Source organism: Girardinichthys multiradiatus, chromosome 6, assembly GCF_021462225.1.
Source record: "Girardinichthys multiradiatus isolate DD_20200921_A chromosome 6, DD_fGirMul_XY1, whole genome shotgun sequence".
In the NCBI taxonomy this organism is placed as follows: Eukaryota; Metazoa; Chordata; class Actinopteri; order Cyprinodontiformes; family Goodeidae; genus Girardinichthys; species Girardinichthys multiradiatus.
The window spans coordinates 13,526,325-13,543,427 of NC_061799.1; positions in this window are offsets into that span (position 1 = coordinate 13,526,325).

The following is a 17,103-nucleotide window of genomic DNA, read 5'->3' on the forward strand; positions in this document are numbered from 1 at the left end:
TTCAAAATGCTGCAGCAAGAGTTCTGATGAAAATTAAAAAGAGAGATCATATTTCTCCTATTTTAGCTTCCCTTCATTGGCTCCCTGTTAAATCCAGAATAGAATTAAAAATTCTCCTCCTCACATATAAAGCCATTAATGATCTAGCTCCATCATACAGAGATCTGATTGTTCCATATGTTCCTAACAGAGCACTTCGTTCTCAGACTGCAGGTTTACTGGTGGTTCCTAGAGTCTCTAGAAGTAGAATGGGAGGCAGATCCTTTAGTTATCAGGCTCCTCTCCTGTGGAACCAGCTCCCAGTTTTAGTCCGTGAGGCAGACACCCTGTCTACTTTTAAGGCTAGGCTTAAAACTTTCCTTTTGATAAAGCTTATAGTTAGATTGGCTTAGGTTATCCTGAGCTATCTTCCTTATTTTTTACGTCCGTCTTCTTCCCTCCCGGTTGGATGGAGGAAGGGGGAGTCAGGTTTAGCCTAAACCGGCTCAGTTATGGTTGAGGTGCAAACACACCCTCCATTTCTGCTACCTGTATGACCCCTTCTCTTTTCCAATGGTTATGATCAGTCTGACAGAGAGAGGTATCCCAATCCTTGTGGTTTTTAGTATAACAATGACCATCAGTGGGAACTTTTGTGGGGAGCCATGTGACAACATTGTTGTAAATAAGCGCCGTTTAACTAAATAATCTGAACTGAAACTATCTGTGTAGTTATGCTGCTATAGGCTTAGGCTGCTGGAGGATATAATAACCACTTTCACCCTCTTCGCTACATTGTCATACTGCTCTCCAAATTTGCATTATTTGCTGTTATTTCAGCTTTTAACTTTGTTCTCTCTTTACTCTTCCTAGAAGCTACACCTGGCCTGGCTCTGTGTCTACCTGTGACACCTTTCTGGAGAGGGGAATCTTCCGAGCTTCTGCTGGCAACAACTTAATGCTCACCCTCTACCGATGAGCCACATAGCCCTGTCTTTTTAGTGTTTAACCCTTTCTCTCTCCTAGACATGTCGATTGACTGAGCTTTACAATAACTAATTATATGTGCTCTTTTTCAGACTCTAACCTTGAAAACTGGCTCAGAGTTTTTCTGTTCTTTCTTTCTAGGTGAAACGACTAAAGGAGCTACATCCATTAACATTTACTTTTCCTTCCCATGGAAAGGACTCCTGGATTAGTGCTTCTGTAATTTTTGTGTGTCTGCTCTGTTCTCTCAAACCCCCAGTCGGTTGTGGCAGATGGCCGCTCACACTGAGCCTGGTTCTGCTGGAGGTTTCTTCCTGTTAAAAGGGAGTTTTTCCTCTCCTCTGTCGCTACATGCATGCTCAGTATGAGGGATTGCAGCAAAGTCAACGCCAGTGACTGTCCACTGTCTCTACATGCTCATCTGGGAGGAGGGAATGCTGCAAGTCACTGACTGGATGCAATTTGCTGGGTTTCCTTAGACAGAAAAATGCTTTATCCAATTTGAATAAATAACTAACTCTGACTGCACTGTTCAATGGTTAGGAGTAATTGGAATGTAAGTACCTGACTGTTGTGAAGTGCCTTGAGACAACATTTGTTGTGAATTGGCGCTATATAAATAAAATTGAATTAAATTGAATTGAATAGGAGTGAGACAGCTGGAAATAATGGAATTCTCCTCCAAAACAGATTTGCCCCACTTCAGAATGAAAACCAGGAAAATTATCCATCTTCTGAGAAAAATAAAATGTTTGAGAACAACCTTCATTCTAAACAGTCTTCTCCTAAACTGCCAGAGAAAAAGCACACCACCAGACCAAGAACCCTAATAGTGGGCAACACAGCTGTGAATGGGATTAAAAACTTCTGCAACAAGAAAAATACAGAAGTTATGATTGGTACCAGTAACGTGGTGTCCGATATCTCAGAGAATATTCTGGCAATCACAGAAAAGCGCCCGTCTCTAGAAAACCTTATTATACACCGTGGAGCCATGGATGATGTGGCTAAGAAAAAATCAGAAGGACTGAAGGAGGTTTTCACTCGTTTTGTGAATATTGTTGGAGGTCTCAATATCAAGGTATTTCTCAGCGGACCCTTTGCACCGATTTTCTGTAGAGATCAAATTTTTTCAAGACTTCTGATGAGTAATAAATGGTTGAAAAAAACATGTGCCACTACATCTGTGAACTTCATCGACAACTTTAATATTTTTTGGGAAAAAAGACAACTCTTCAAGCAAGATGGTTTCTGTTTGAACAAGCCGGGAGCCAGACGTCTCACAACTACTCTCTTCTATTCAGTAAATAATCCACCAGCAGCTTCGACCTTCAACAGAGAACATGGAGTATCAGAATCAGAATCAGCTTTATTGCCAAGTTCGTACATATAAAAAGAATTTGACTCCGGTACACTTTGCTCTTTGGTTTTGTTTTTGCATTACAGAACATACATATTTACAATGTACAATATACACAAATATAATAAAAAGGTGCATTTGCAACATCTGTATGCTGTTGTTTTGTACTCTATTGAATGTTCAACAGAGAAACAGCCTGGGGAAAGAAACTGTCTCTGTGGCGGCTGGTTTTAGTGAACAATGCTCTGTAGCGGCGGCCTGAAGGTAAAGCTTTGAACAGTTTATGTGCAGGGTGTGTGGGGTCTGCAGAGATTTTAGCAGCTCTTTACCTGACCCTAGTCCTGGATGGAGGGAAGGTCAGCCCTGATTATTCTCTCTGCATTCCTGATTATTCGTTGCAGTCTGGACCTGTCCTGTTTTGTGGATGAGCCAAACCACACTGAGATGGATCAAGACAGGACAGACTGAATGATGGCAGTGTAGAACATGACTAGCAGCTCCTGTGGAAGGTTGTACTTCTTGAGTTGCCTCAGGAAGTACAGTCTCTGCTGGGCCTTCTTTCGAACAGTGTCTATGTGTGAAGACCATCTCAGGTCCTCAGAGATGGTGGTTCCTAAGAACCTGAAGTGGTCCACGGCCGACACAGTGTTGTTGAGGATGGTGAGGGGGGTGTATGGGGGTGGTGTTCTCCAAAAGTCCACCACTATTTCCACAGTCTTGAATGGGTTGAGTTCAAGGTAGTTCTGACTGCACCAGTGTACCAGCCGATCCACCTGCTGTCTGTATGCAGACTCATCACCGTCCTGGATCAGTCCAATGACAGTGGTGTCATCTGCAAACTCAAGGAGTTTCACGGACGAGTCCGGTGAGGTGCAGTCATTTGTGTACAGAGAGAAGAGGAGTGGGGATAGAACACATCCCTGAGGGGCACCAGTACTTATTGATCTGGATCGGGAGAAGATGCTCCCCAGTCTCACCTGCTGCTGTCGGTCCGTCAGGAAGCTGTTGATCCACTGACAGGTGGAGGCTGGGACATTGAGCTGTGTGAGCTTCTGGTGGAGGATGTCTGGTATGACGGTGTTGAAGGCCGAGCTGAAGTCTACAAACAGGATCCTGGCGTACGTCCCTGGGTGGTCAAGGTGTTGCAGGATGAAGTGTAGACCTAAGTTAACAGCATCATCTGCCGACCTGTTTGCTCGGTAAACAAATTGCAGGGGGTCCAGCAGGGGGCCTGTGATCTCTTTCAGGTGCTTCAATACCAGCCGCTCAAAGGATTTCATGACCACAGACGTCAGGGCTACAGGCCTGTAGTCATTTAATCCTAGGATGGTGGGTTTCTTGGGAACCGGGATGATGGTGGGTCGTTGGAGGCAGGAGGGGACCTCACATTTTTCCAGTGATTTGTTGAAGATCCTTGTGAAGATCGGAGCGAGTTGATTTGCACAGGCTTTCAGGCATGATGGGGAGACGTTATCAGGTCCTCCAGCTTTCTTTGTTTTCATGCGCTGAAAGAGCCTATTTACATCTTCCTCAGAGATCTTTAGTGCAGGCAGAGGATCTGAAGGTAGGGGGGTTGGTTGTTTTACGGGTCAAATTTGTTCCTGAATGGGATGTGGAGGGGATGATTTGAGGTGTGAATGGCTTCTTGTCATGTCTGCAGTAGAAGCCATTCAGACGGTTGGCCAAGCGAGGACTATGCTCAGGAAGGGTGGGGTGGGGGGGCTCCTATAGGCAGTCGGGTTTCTCAGACCAGTCTATACAGCCGAAGTGTCACCAGTAGAAAGGCCGTTCTTAAGCTTCTCACTGTAGCTTCTCTTGGCTGCTTTGATCTCCTTTGTTAGTCCGTTCCTGGCCTGCCTGTACCACGCCCAATCTCCACTGCTGTGAGCTTCTTCCTTTTCCCTGCGCAGATTCCTGAGGTGTGGTGTAAACCATGGCTTGTTATTTCCAAAGGTGCAGAAGGTCTTGGTCTGCACACACATGTCCTCACAGAAACTGATGTATGATGAAACCACATCAGTTAGTTGGTTTAGGTCAGTGGCTGAGGTTTCAAAAACAGTCCAGTCTGTGCATTCAAAGCAGGCCTGTAGCATCTGCTTTGATTCCTCAGTCCACTTCTTAACAGTGTGAACCTTGGGTTTGGAAGCTTTTTGTCTCTGTCTGTAGGTTGGGATGAGGTGGATTAGATAATGATCCGAAAAACCCAGAGCAGCCCTGGTAACAGCATGATATGAGTCCTTTAAAGCTGTGTAACAATGGTCCAGTGTGTTTTTGTCTCTGGTGGGACACTTCATATGCTGTCTGTATTTGGGGAGTTCATTGGAGAGGTTTGCACTGTTAAAATCTCCCAGTATTATGATGAAAGAGTCAGTGTATTTTTTCTCCAGGTCTGGATCGTCGGCGCCATCTTGGTTTTCACTAACTATCAACAACAATGATAATGCTGCCTTCAACAGCTCCAGCAGAAACAACCGGCCAGTTGGCTGAGAAAGAGAGGTCATCACAAAAGGTCTCCCCGTCGAAATCCACAGGAGAGGTGGACGCCCCCCCATTATACCCCCCTCCCCCAAAACCCAAAACTCAGACCCAGACCGACACCCCCGGTAAACCCCCCTCATTCCAGACCCCAACCCAGACCGCACAGAACTCTCCCATCTCCCCACTGAGCCCGCTTTTTGCTTTACTGGATTCTGATAACATGAAAGGAGCTCTTAAAATCGGGACCCAAATGGTTCTGACATCTTCTCCATTCAACACCCCCCGTGGCCGAGGCCCTGCTACTAAATATCTTCCAAATGCCGCAGAGCCCCACCACCTCCTAATCTATATCCTCCTAATCAGGACCTTCAAATCACTTCTCTGTGATACAGTCTGGGCCCCAGTGGTGACTCTATCAGAAATGAGCAAGTCCAGGAAGAACTTGGGCCCCTAATAGGAGATAGTTGTAAAATCTCTGCACTTATACGTGACAGAAGAACAAAGCCAAAAGGATAAGAGACAGAAATAAACAATCAAAAAAAGCCATAAACTGTCAGGTACAACCAGACACAGAGTTAATATCAGCAACTAAGTCATATAAACTGGCTTTATTGAAGATTAGATCTCTGTCAGGAAAATAATTTTTAATCAATGACTTTATCACTGACCATAATCTTGATGTTATGTTTGTAACAGAAACATGGTTACATGAATTTAATGAAGCTCCCATTCAGTCAACATCTCCGAACTACAATTTCCTTTGTGAGAGCAGACAGCAAAGAAAAGGTGGAGGGGTGGTATGTGTTGATTATGACTGTTTAATTATTGTGGGAGACTTCAACATTCACATAGACAATCCTGAAGATAGAAGTGCAATAGATCTATGTGACACTCTTAGAAATGTTGATTTGCCTCAACATGTTAAACAGCAAACAGGGACATATTTTGGACTTGATCATCACTAAGGGTCTAAACATTTCCAAGGTGTCTATAACTGATGTTGCCCTATCTGACCACTTTTCTGTTATTTTTGAAAACATCATCTGCAATGACTCATTTTGCCAAAGAGACATGATAAGAAAACACATCTTTAAGGACGGTGCTGCTGAAACCTTTAACCAGATTTACTCTTCTACCTCCACTTTGCCCTGTAACACTGTAGATGAGCTGGTAGAAAACTTTCATTCTAAAATCTCAGACATCATTGATTCATTTGCTCCAATTAAAGCGAAAGTCGTTTCTGGGAAGAAAATGTCTCCATGGAGAAGTGCTCCACCAGTCAGAAGTGAAAAAAAGCAGTGTCGAAAAGCTGAACGCAGGTGGTGCAGGTGGAGTCTGGACTCCAGGTTCACTATATTATCTACAAAGAGAGACTATACAGATATAACCTACAACTGAAAATTACAAGGGAATCTTTCTTTTCTGAGATCATCAGCAAAAAAATTAACAATGCTCGTGCATTATTTGCCACGGTCGACAGGTTAACAAACCCTCCTGTAACTGTAGCATCTGAACTCCACTCTACCAGGGCCTGCAATTAATTTGCTAAATTCTTTACTAAAAAAAACCAAAAGATCAGAGGGGCAGTCAGCACATCCACATCAACTCCAGTGCCAATGTTGTCTCCAACTAGAACTGATTTTGACAAAATTTCCCAATTTCACCAAATAAACTACAAAAATTTAGAAGAAATCGTACAGCAACTAAGCTCTTCTTCCTGCTGTCTCAATCTTTTACCCACAGCTTTCCTTAAGAAAGCTTCGCCTGTAATAACATCTGATTTAACACAAATAATAAACGCATCTCTTTTGTTAGGTGTTTTCCCCCAGGCCCTGAAAACAGCAATTATCAAACCTCTTTGAAAAAGAGCAACTTGGACAAGCTGCTTCTACAGAACTACAGGCCTATATCAAACCTCCCCTTCATCAGTATTATTGAAAAAGCTGTGCTTCAACAGTTAAACAACTTCCTAACAATGACCAACCGCTTCGATGTCTTCCAGTCAGGCTTCCTGCTTACCACAGTACAGAAACTGTTCTTGTCAAGGTGTTCAATGACATCCGTATAAATGCAGACTGTGGAAGAACCACAGTGCTGGTATTATTGGACCTTAGTGCAGCATTCGACACTGTTGATCACTCCATTTTATTAGAGCACCTGGAAAACTGGGTCGGCCTTTCTGGTACAGCACTCAACTGGTTTAAATCCTACTTGAAGGACAGGGACTTTTTTGTGTTAGTAGGTAACTTTACATCAGAAACCACAAAAATCACATATGACGTTCCCCAAAGGTCCATCTTAGGGCCCCTTCTGTTCAATATCTACATGCTCCCCCTAACTCAGATTTTAATAAACAACGTAAGTTGTCATAACTATGCAGACGACACACAGCTATACGTTGCGATGTCACCAGATGACTATGAACCAATTCAAGAGCTGGGTAAATGCTTAGAAGAAATCAATGCATGGATTGGCCAAAATTTTCTTCAGATGAATCAAAACAAAACTGAAGTTATAATCTTTGGACCAAAGGAAGAGCGTTTAAAAGTTAGCACACAGCTTCAGTTAATACAGTTAGAAACCACCAGTCAGGCTTGAAACCTGGGTGTAGTGATGGACTCAGACCTGAACCTACAGAGGCAGATAAAGATAGTAACAAGATCAGCCTTCTATCACCTACAGAACATCTCCAGGATTAAAGGACTAATGTCTCAGCAGGACCTTGAAAAACTTATTCATGCATTCATCTTTACTAGAATTGATCACTGCAACGGTGTCTTCACAGGTCTGCCTAAAAAGTCGATCAGACAGCTGCAGTTGATCCAGAACGCTACTGCCCGTGTCCTCACTAGAACTAAGAAAGTGGAGCACATCACCCCGGTTCTAAAGTCCCTACACTGGCTCCCTGTAGCTCAGAGAATAGAGTTTAAAATACTTCTGTTAGTCTTTAAATCACTGAATGTCTTAGCACCAAAATACATTACAGACTTGTTGTCAGTGTATCAACCATCCAGACCTGTCCGGTTTTCTGGCTCAAATCTACTCTGCACACCCAGAACCAGAACCAAACATGTAGAAGCAGCTTTTAGTTCTTATGCTCCACTAATTTGGAATAAACTCCCAGAAAACTGTAAAAGTGCCAAAACCCGAAGTTGCTTTAAATCAAGATTAAAAACGTATTTGTTTAGAGTGGCCTTTGACTGTGTTATCTAAACATTATTTGTAAAGTCTTCAGCCCAATTTTCCTTTAATTTTCTTATCCATCATTCTATTCTCTTTATTTTATTTTTATTTTTTTTAATTACCTCTGTTGTTTGATTTTCTGTATCATTGTAATGTTTTTTCTTATGTACAGCGCCTTGTGTTCCTTGTTGCTGAAAAGCGCTATATAAATAAACTTGACTTGACTTGACCAAGCCCGTGGTTATGACCCACTGTTCAAAATGATCACACGTCAGGTACGGTACAGTATGGTGAAAAATACATTTCTTCTGTTTATGTTTTGTTGTCCTACTTAAATGTTTCAAATCATGAAATAAATGATCAGACAGAGAAAACTTGAGTTAATACAGAGCAACAGTCTTCAAATAATGATGTCATTTTTCAAAAGAAAGAAGCTATTCCAACCACCCTGGCTGTATGTGAAAAAGTAACTGCTAAGTTGTGCCAACCTTGGCAGCAACAACTGCCATCAGGTGGTTGCCACAACTGACACTGAGTCTTGACACAGCACAAGTTTTTTGGCTGAATGTCCTGCTTAAAAACCAAAGTGGGCTTGAGTTTGAGGTCAGTCAAGGTCACTGATCGGCGAATATTGTCCTTTTATTGCTCTGCTCTCGGTGGAGGACGCACGCGTTTTCTCTCCCTCCCTCTTGCCTGCTTCTGCATCTGCTTTTGTCTGTGTTTTTCTCAGAGCCTCACTTTACATATCTTCCAAACTTGCAAATTATGGATTTGGTCTGCTGGTCTCTCAACCCAATTGATAAAATCTTTTCCACGGGAAGACCGGGTAAAGGAGAACCCTCTTGCCCAGCTGGTACATTCTTCTCTGGATACACAATGGATTCCTGGCAACAGTGGAAGATTGAGGACGCAGAAGATGTTTATATATTTGGATTCTTGATAACAGGATTTCTGCTTTTTGGAGCCGGCGGTTACCTGACTTATCGAGTGAGTAGCAAAACGTGGGCAGCTGTTCAAAGCATGCCAAAGCTGCCTGCAATGCTGGATGGAATCTGCAGAGCGATCAATGCTCAGACTGAATTGTTAAGAGAGCTAAGCCTCAAGCTGGATACCGTTCTTGAACAGAATCGTAGTCTGGAAGCGGCTTTTGGAGTCAGAGGTGAAAGGATTTAATCATGGAGAAGGTTGTTCGCTCCAGAACTGCAGGAAAGTCCCAGAAATTTAGGTATTTGGATTTGCAATTGAGAGATAACAGTAAAAAACTCTTAAAGCGGTTGGAAATCCACACAACTGCTTGAACCAGAACACTTATTGTTTTTCTAAATCTGGTGCCCCAAAGTGGCCTTGGCAACCTCTGCTAAGTGGCTATCAACAAAATATCTCCTGGATGTTATGTAAATATGGCGCTCTTTCCCAGCACCCCCGAACAACTGCGACCCAGATAAGACTTTGCGGCCAATTGAGAAAACTTCCATCTCTCTCCTCAAGGACAATGGTGCTCTATCTGTGTTGACAGTCTAATTCTTTCACACACACACACAGTTATTTATTAGCACCCCCGGGATTCCACTGCACTCTTGCAAAATCTTTTCTTCTTGTGTGTTGCTTAGCCCTGCACCTAATTGCATGATTTCATTACTTTTTCATAGATTTTTTGTTTTATCAGAAGCATTACCAGCAAAAACCAAACATTTTTAGTAATTTGGACCATAGCTGCTCTAACACCAATGACCCAGCTTTCTTAATTAGACTACAATGGACTGTTATTACTATTAAGTTCAACTTCAGTACCAGTAAAAGCAATATATTATTAGCACCTGAAAATGTGGATTAAAGCTGTTTTGTACCAGTGACTCAGCTTCCCTAGTTAGAATTCAGTGGAATGATGAGACTATCAATATTATCATCTTCTTTTGGCATAAGATGCTTTATTATTAAGAGTGGCTTGGAACCAATTTCTACCAGTAAACTTGGAAGGATTATTAATTATTATTACTCCCAAGGATTATTAGTGTTTTTTGATTTGTTTTTTTGTGTCTGGTTCATTGTAATGTTTTTCCTCATGTACAGCGCTTTGAGTGCCTTGTTGCTGAAAAGCGCTATATAAATAAACTTGACTTGACTTCAGGGTTTTCTAGTAGAAAGCAGAATTTATGATTCAATCAATTGCAGCAACATGTGTAGGTCATCACAAAGCAGCCACAGATATACTACCACCATCTTTAACTGTTGTTATGATGCTCTTCATCTAAAATACTGTGTTACACTGACTGTTATTGGATGTACAAATTTTAAAAGCTCCACTTTTGTCAGTCCAAATAGGTGGACTTTTGCCAGGGGTCTTGGGGATCATCAAGCTAGATTTTGCCTTGAAATTCTTTTGAGGACACCAATATTTCACAGTCTCTTTCTTATTGTTGAACTATGAACACTGACCTTAACTAAAGCAAGTGAGCCCTGTAGTGCTTTGGATGCTGTTCTGGGTGATTTGTCACCTCCTGGAAGTGTTATTCCTGAATTAATTGCACAAGTAATTTTGGTCAGCTGGCCTCTCCATTTGTGCATGTTTCTCACTGTGCTTCTCTTGAGTCCCAAAGGCTAGTAAATTGTTCAATACCTTTTTCAGACTGATAGATTTCAGTGACATTGTTTCCCATCTGCTCTTGAATTTTTATAGATCAGGGCAAGATTTGTTGCTTTTTGAGACCTTTTAGCATGTTGTCAGACAGAGCTGCACGATGCAACAGTTGTGAATGCTGTTGTCTTGCAAACAGTGGTCTAATACCAACCTGGGGTCTTTCTGCATGAAGTTTGCATGTTCTCCTAGTGCATGCATGAATTCTCTCCGGATACCCCAGCTTCCTCCCACAGTCTAAAAACAACTGCTAGGTTAGCTGATCTCTCTAAATCAACTTTAGGTGTGAGTGTACATGGTTGGACTGGGTACCTACCCAACCTTCACCTAATGACCGTTGGATATATGCACCAGCCACCCTACACAGTGATGAAAAATATTATGAATCTTATGTCATGTTTTGTTTAACTGTCGGAACTAAATGCACCAATACTCTCAGGTGACAAGAGTAGGTTTAAAGAGTTATTTAAGTACAATGATGAATGTGAAGGAACTCATAGTCCGGGCAGTTTTCTGGGAACACGGGATAGAGAAGAAGAGGTGAACAGAGGAAATACTCCCATGGGCCTCCTCCCGGTGGGACGTGCCTGGAACACCTCCCGAGGAAGGCGTCCAGGATGCATCCTAAATAGATGCCCGAGCCACCTCAACGGGCTCCTCTCGATGTGGAGGAGCAGTGGCTCTACTCCAAGCCCCTCCCGGATGGCCGAGCTCCTCACCCTATCTCTAAGGGAGTGCCCGGCCACCCTACGGGGGAAGCTCATTTCAGCCGCTTGTAACTGAGATCTAGTTCTTTCGGTCATGACCCAAAGTTCATGGCCATAGGTGAGGGTAGGAATGTAGAGCGACCGATAAATCGAGAGCTTCAGCTCTCTCTTCACCACAACGTACCGGCACAGCGCCCCCATTACTGCGGCAGCCGCACTGATCCGTTTGTCAATCTCCCGCTCCATTCTTCCCTCACTCGTGAACAAGACCCCGAGATACTTGAACTCCTCCACTTGAGGCAGTAATTCCCCTCCAACCTGAAGAGGACAAGCCACACTTTTCCGGTCGAGTACCATGGCCTCAGACTTGGAGGAGCTTATCTTCATCCCATCTGCTTCACACTCGGCTGCGAGATGGTCCAGAGTTCCAGGGCCGGGACGAAAACCACACTGCTCCTCCTGAGGCCAAGGTTCAACTATCGGCCAGACTCTGCTCTCCAATACCCTGGCGTAGGCCTTACCAGGGAGGCTGAAGATTGTGATCCGCCTGTAGTTGGAACACACCCTCCAGTCACCCTTCTTATGACGGGGGACTATCACTCCGGGCTGCCAGTTCAGAGGCACTGTCCCCGACCACCACGGAATGTTGTGGAGGCGTGTCAACCATGAATGCCCTACAACATCCAGGGCCTCGAGGTAATCAGGGCGGATCTCATCCACCCTCGAAGCCCTGCCACCGTGGAGCTTTTTAACCACCTCGCTGACTCATCCTGGGTGATGAAAGAGTCTAACCCTGAGTCCACAGCCTCTGTTTCCACCAGGGAATGTGTTATAGCAGGATTGAGGAGATCCTCGACGTACTCCTTCCACCGCCCAATATTGTCCCCAGTCGAGGTCAGCAGCCTCCCACCCCATTGTAAACATTGTTGGCGAAGCACTGCTTCCCCCTCCTGAGGCGCCAGACGGTTTGCCAGAATCACTTCGAGGCCAACCAGTAGTCCTTCTCCATGGCCTCCCCGAACCCCTCTCAGGCCCGGGTTTTTGCCTCTGCCACAGCCCGGGCCACGGCACGCTTGGCCTCACGGTACCTGCCAACCACAGCCGATAGGACTTCTTACTGCCGGTGTCCACCACCGAGTTCAGGGATTTCCGCCGCGACCAGGCAGACCTTACGGCCGCAGCTAAGGGCAGCAGCATTGACAATAGATGCGGAGAACATGGTCCACTCGGAGTCTATGTCTCCAACATCACCCCAGAATTTGGTCAAAGCTCTCCTGGAGGTGGGAGCTGAATACATCCCTGGCCGAAGGCTCTGCCAAGTCTGTCCGGCTTTCTCCTCTTCCAGCGGATCCAACTCACCACCAGGTGGTGATCAGTGGACAGCTCAGCCCCTCTCTTCACCCGAGTGTCCAAAACATGCGGCCGAAGGTCTGACAATACGACAACAAAGTCGATGCACTGATGGACACCCTTATGCTTGAACATGGTGTTCATTATGGCAAATCCGTGACTAGCACAGAAGTCCAGACCTTTAAAACATTTTTGTAATGGGTGGAGGATACTGCACATTTCGATTAGTTCGCCGATGCTGAATGTGCAGAACACAAGTCAAAGCAAAGAAGGTCCGTGATCTTAACTGCTTTCACCATGAGGCCTGTCCTTGCTTGTACAGAGCAGAACCTTTCAACTGTGCACTCAAAAGCACAGGCCCTAGTGAAGCTTTGAGTGTTTTGGTTGGTGTTCTTTGATATGCAATTGCTAAAAACACAAGAAAACCACATAAATGCTGTCAGAATCGTCTGCGTAAAGCTTCGATCTGTATGAGAAAGGCTGTCTGCAGTGTGTTATCCAGATATTTTATATTTGAAAATTCCACATACCTAACAGCTGATTTACATTTTGGTGCCTCCACAAACCTTCAGTCAGTTTTAACCTGATCTCCAACTTAGTGCGGGAATGGGAAAAAGCAAGAGAAAAAAAGAAGATAAAAGACCTCACTGTGTCAGCAAAATCTTTATGAGTCAATAATAAAAGCAGTTATATGTGATTTTTGTGTGACATGACAGAATTTTATCTGTGACAAATTGTGTGCAAAGTATACGGACTTTAATAATAAAAAACAACAAAGTTGACATAGGATGCAAGCAAATGACTTCAAAAAGTCAGGACTTTATTGTATCTTGGTTAAACTTGCCTTGCTTACCTATTGACATAAACCCATCGAGGAAGTCTACAAGAAAGGCTGCAGAGGCAGAAACTAAATCAATGGGGACATCTAGTGGACTAACGAAGTATTAGGAGGAAAACTGCTGCTTTTGGTTTCGGTTGAAAAAGGTAATCTAATATGTGTCACTTTAAGTATGTTTATGCTTTTATGTCACACATGAACTGGGCATCTAGATGTCGATTGATCAATTTAATAAACCTAATGTTTCCTTGTTATCATTAACTTATTGGGGTTTAATTAAAATACAAATACTTGCAACAATATTTGGAATACCAGTTGCTGAAAAGGAGGCACTGTTCCAGTCATTTTGTTTTCTGTTGCTAAACCGAGAAATAAAAACAAACAAAAACAACTAAAATTAGCTATTTATAATGTATGAGATGTGGCACTCCAAAACAATTGATTGATCAGATATTTTACCATAAACTCAGGAAGTGAAATGTAAAGTTATCTTTGTCAGCCAACCACCATCATTTAAACGACAATTGAATATGGAAAAAATTACATTTTAACAATAAGTGATTGTAAACCAACAAACATACAATAACTGAGTCAATAATGAAATACATTATCTGGGAATTACAATTATCTATTTTCTTATTAGATGTTTCCCGGGTTCTAGAAGAAGACGTTTCTGATATTTGTTCTTAATAGGTCTGTTACGGGTAAAGAATATATACACACATTTTAGTAAATTAGAATATTATTGACCGGTTCATGCATTTCAGTAACCCAATTCACTAGATGAAACACATTACACAGGATTATGTTTTCAAGCCTTTATTTCTGTTAATTATATTAAGGATTAAAATATTACATCTGACCAATAAAAAAAACGTTTAATACAGAAAGGTGGGTTTATTGGAAAATATGTTTAATATCTCAGAGACATAGCAGAAGGGGGTCGGATGTAATTTTGAGATAATAGATGATGTCATAAAACATCTCCTTTGGTTTAAAGTTCCTCTGGTGATGTATTAAGTTTTTTTTGTAAAATCTGATTATCAAATGCAGGTACTACATTGTTGGTTTCAAGTTAAAACCATACATTTAGCTTTTACAAACCTTGTTAAAGGTATTGTGATGTACTCTTCAGTAAAACCAGTTTTTCCTGCTTTCTGAATTGATAATGTTGATTTAGATAGGAAGTATAATAACAAAGTACTGAGATCACTAAGTACAAATACATATTCTCGTCTTCCAGTTAAAAAAACCATCACTCACTTCAAAGTTTTTCAGAGGCAGAAACTATCAAAACACAAACTAGATATTTTAATTAGCTTTGTTCCCTTAAAGAAAACTGCTTTTTATTTAAAATTTTAAAACCATGAAGGACATTTATCCATATGTTGAACTTTAAAAATAAAATTTAAGAGCATCTTGATGTGATGTGATTAAAGCATGAAAAAGAGGGGTGGTCATGATAGACCTTCTTCCCCATCCGTTTTTCTTTTTAAATGCACACTATAACAACACGCATCAACACCACATTTGTGCGGGCGGAAGTAGGCTTGGAGTCTTTTCACATCCCCGTTTGCTGTTTGCCGTCTGGGTTCGGAGGCCGGGAGAGGGAGCGGGCCTTCTGGTCAGGATCTGGGCTAGGGTTGGGGTTCGGGATCGTTTGGATTGCCCAGTTTCTAATAAAGTTTCTTTTTATACATATCAAGCAAAGCTTTAAAGCGTTAGCTGTAATGCTCCACTTGTGAAAGCAAATCTGTTGGGCTTTTTCTTGGCACTCAGACAACAATTCTGAGTGCTACTCTGCTAGACAGGACACGGTTAAAAAAAAACCAAAAAAAGAAACTATGCAATAATATTTAGTTTATTGTAAAATATTTATTTTACAATATTTAGAAGTAGATTTATTTTAGTGTCCACAATTTTTACATAATTTGAGAACTATTCAAATGTTCTGTTTCAATCGATTAAGAAACTAAAAAATAAACATCCTAAAACTTTCACAGTTTTTAGATGAGTCTACATATATAAGCGAAGTCCTTGTTTTATTCCTTGTTATTGTTTTATTCCTTGTTATTGTTTTATTCCTTGTTATTGTTTTATTCCTTGTTAAGCTAGTAGATGGATATATTAAAGTCTCAAAAATAGAGATTTGGGCTCCTCTTCATAAAGAAATATAATGCTGTTTCACTTTTCCAAATTTGTCACATTACAAACAGAAATATGTATTTTATGTGTCAAAATACCAAAAAAGTTGCCTTAATTGTGAGGTAGAAGGAAAATAAGACACAATTACCAAGGTTTTTTACAATACCTTGGTAATTGTGTATTGCAAACACCTTGGGTGTTTGCAATACCAAACACCCAGTCGGTCGTGGCAGATGGCCGCTCACACTGATCCTGGTTCTGCTGGAGGTTTCTTCCTGTTAAAAGGGAGTTTTTCCTCTCCGCTGTCACTACATGCATGCTCAGTATGAGGGATTGCTGCAAAGTCAATACAAGTGACTGCCCACTGCCGCTACATGCTCATCCAGGAAGAATGATTGCTGCAAGTCACTCGATGCAATCGGCTAACCAATTTTAATAATAAACTGAATCCGACTGAACTGTTTGATATTTAGGATTAATTGGAATGTATGTATGGACTTGATTCGATTGAATTGACTTTGTAAAGTGCCTTGAGACGACGTGTGTCGTGAATTGGTGCTATATAAATACAACTGAATTGAATTGAATACAGGAGGAAAACCTTTTAGAGGCTGCAAAAGACTTGAGACTGGGGCAAGGGTCTCTAGCACGATGTCGATTCTAAATATAGCTTTTATAAAATGGTTCAAATCAAAGCTTATTCATGTGTTAGAAAGACCCAGCCAAAGCCCAGGCCCAAATCCAGTTCTCCATCCAACCTGACTGATCTTGAGCTATTTCATAAAGATAAATGGGTGTAAATTTCAGTGTCTGGATGTGCAAACTTGGCAGAGAGTTACCTCAAAAGTATTGGAGATTTAAGTGAAATTCAAATTTTTCTATAAAATACTGACTCTGGGGAATTAAATACAATGCCCACCACACTTCTCAGGTTTTAGTTTTAAAAATTAAAAACTAGCTTCATTTCACTGCATAATAATACAATTAGTGTTGTCCTATCGTGAGAGTATTGTTAATTCAGTGTTTTTTTCTGAATGAAACTCATATCTGGCCCATTCAAAGAGAAACAAGTTGGAACATTTTCTCATCACTGGCCTGGACAATGCAACTGCATACATGGACACTAGGATGCAGTATTGCACAAGGTTTAAAAGGCACCAGGGCAAATCACCTACTGGTTTCAGTCAGACTTTATAACAAATATGATAAATTTTATAATTTTCAGGTACTTTCAGAACACGCTAAAACAGTTCTGCAACAAGAGCTGGATGTTTTCTCTTTGTTGTCTTTTGTTAGAAAATAAAATGTTCACATCCAGTTGCACTGTTATTTGAGGTAGAAATTACCAAGTTCCAAGTTAGAAAAATGACCAAGAAGAACCCCCAGAAGATACAATTCTATAAGATAAAGAAGGTGATCTCACCTACCCTGGCTTCAAAAT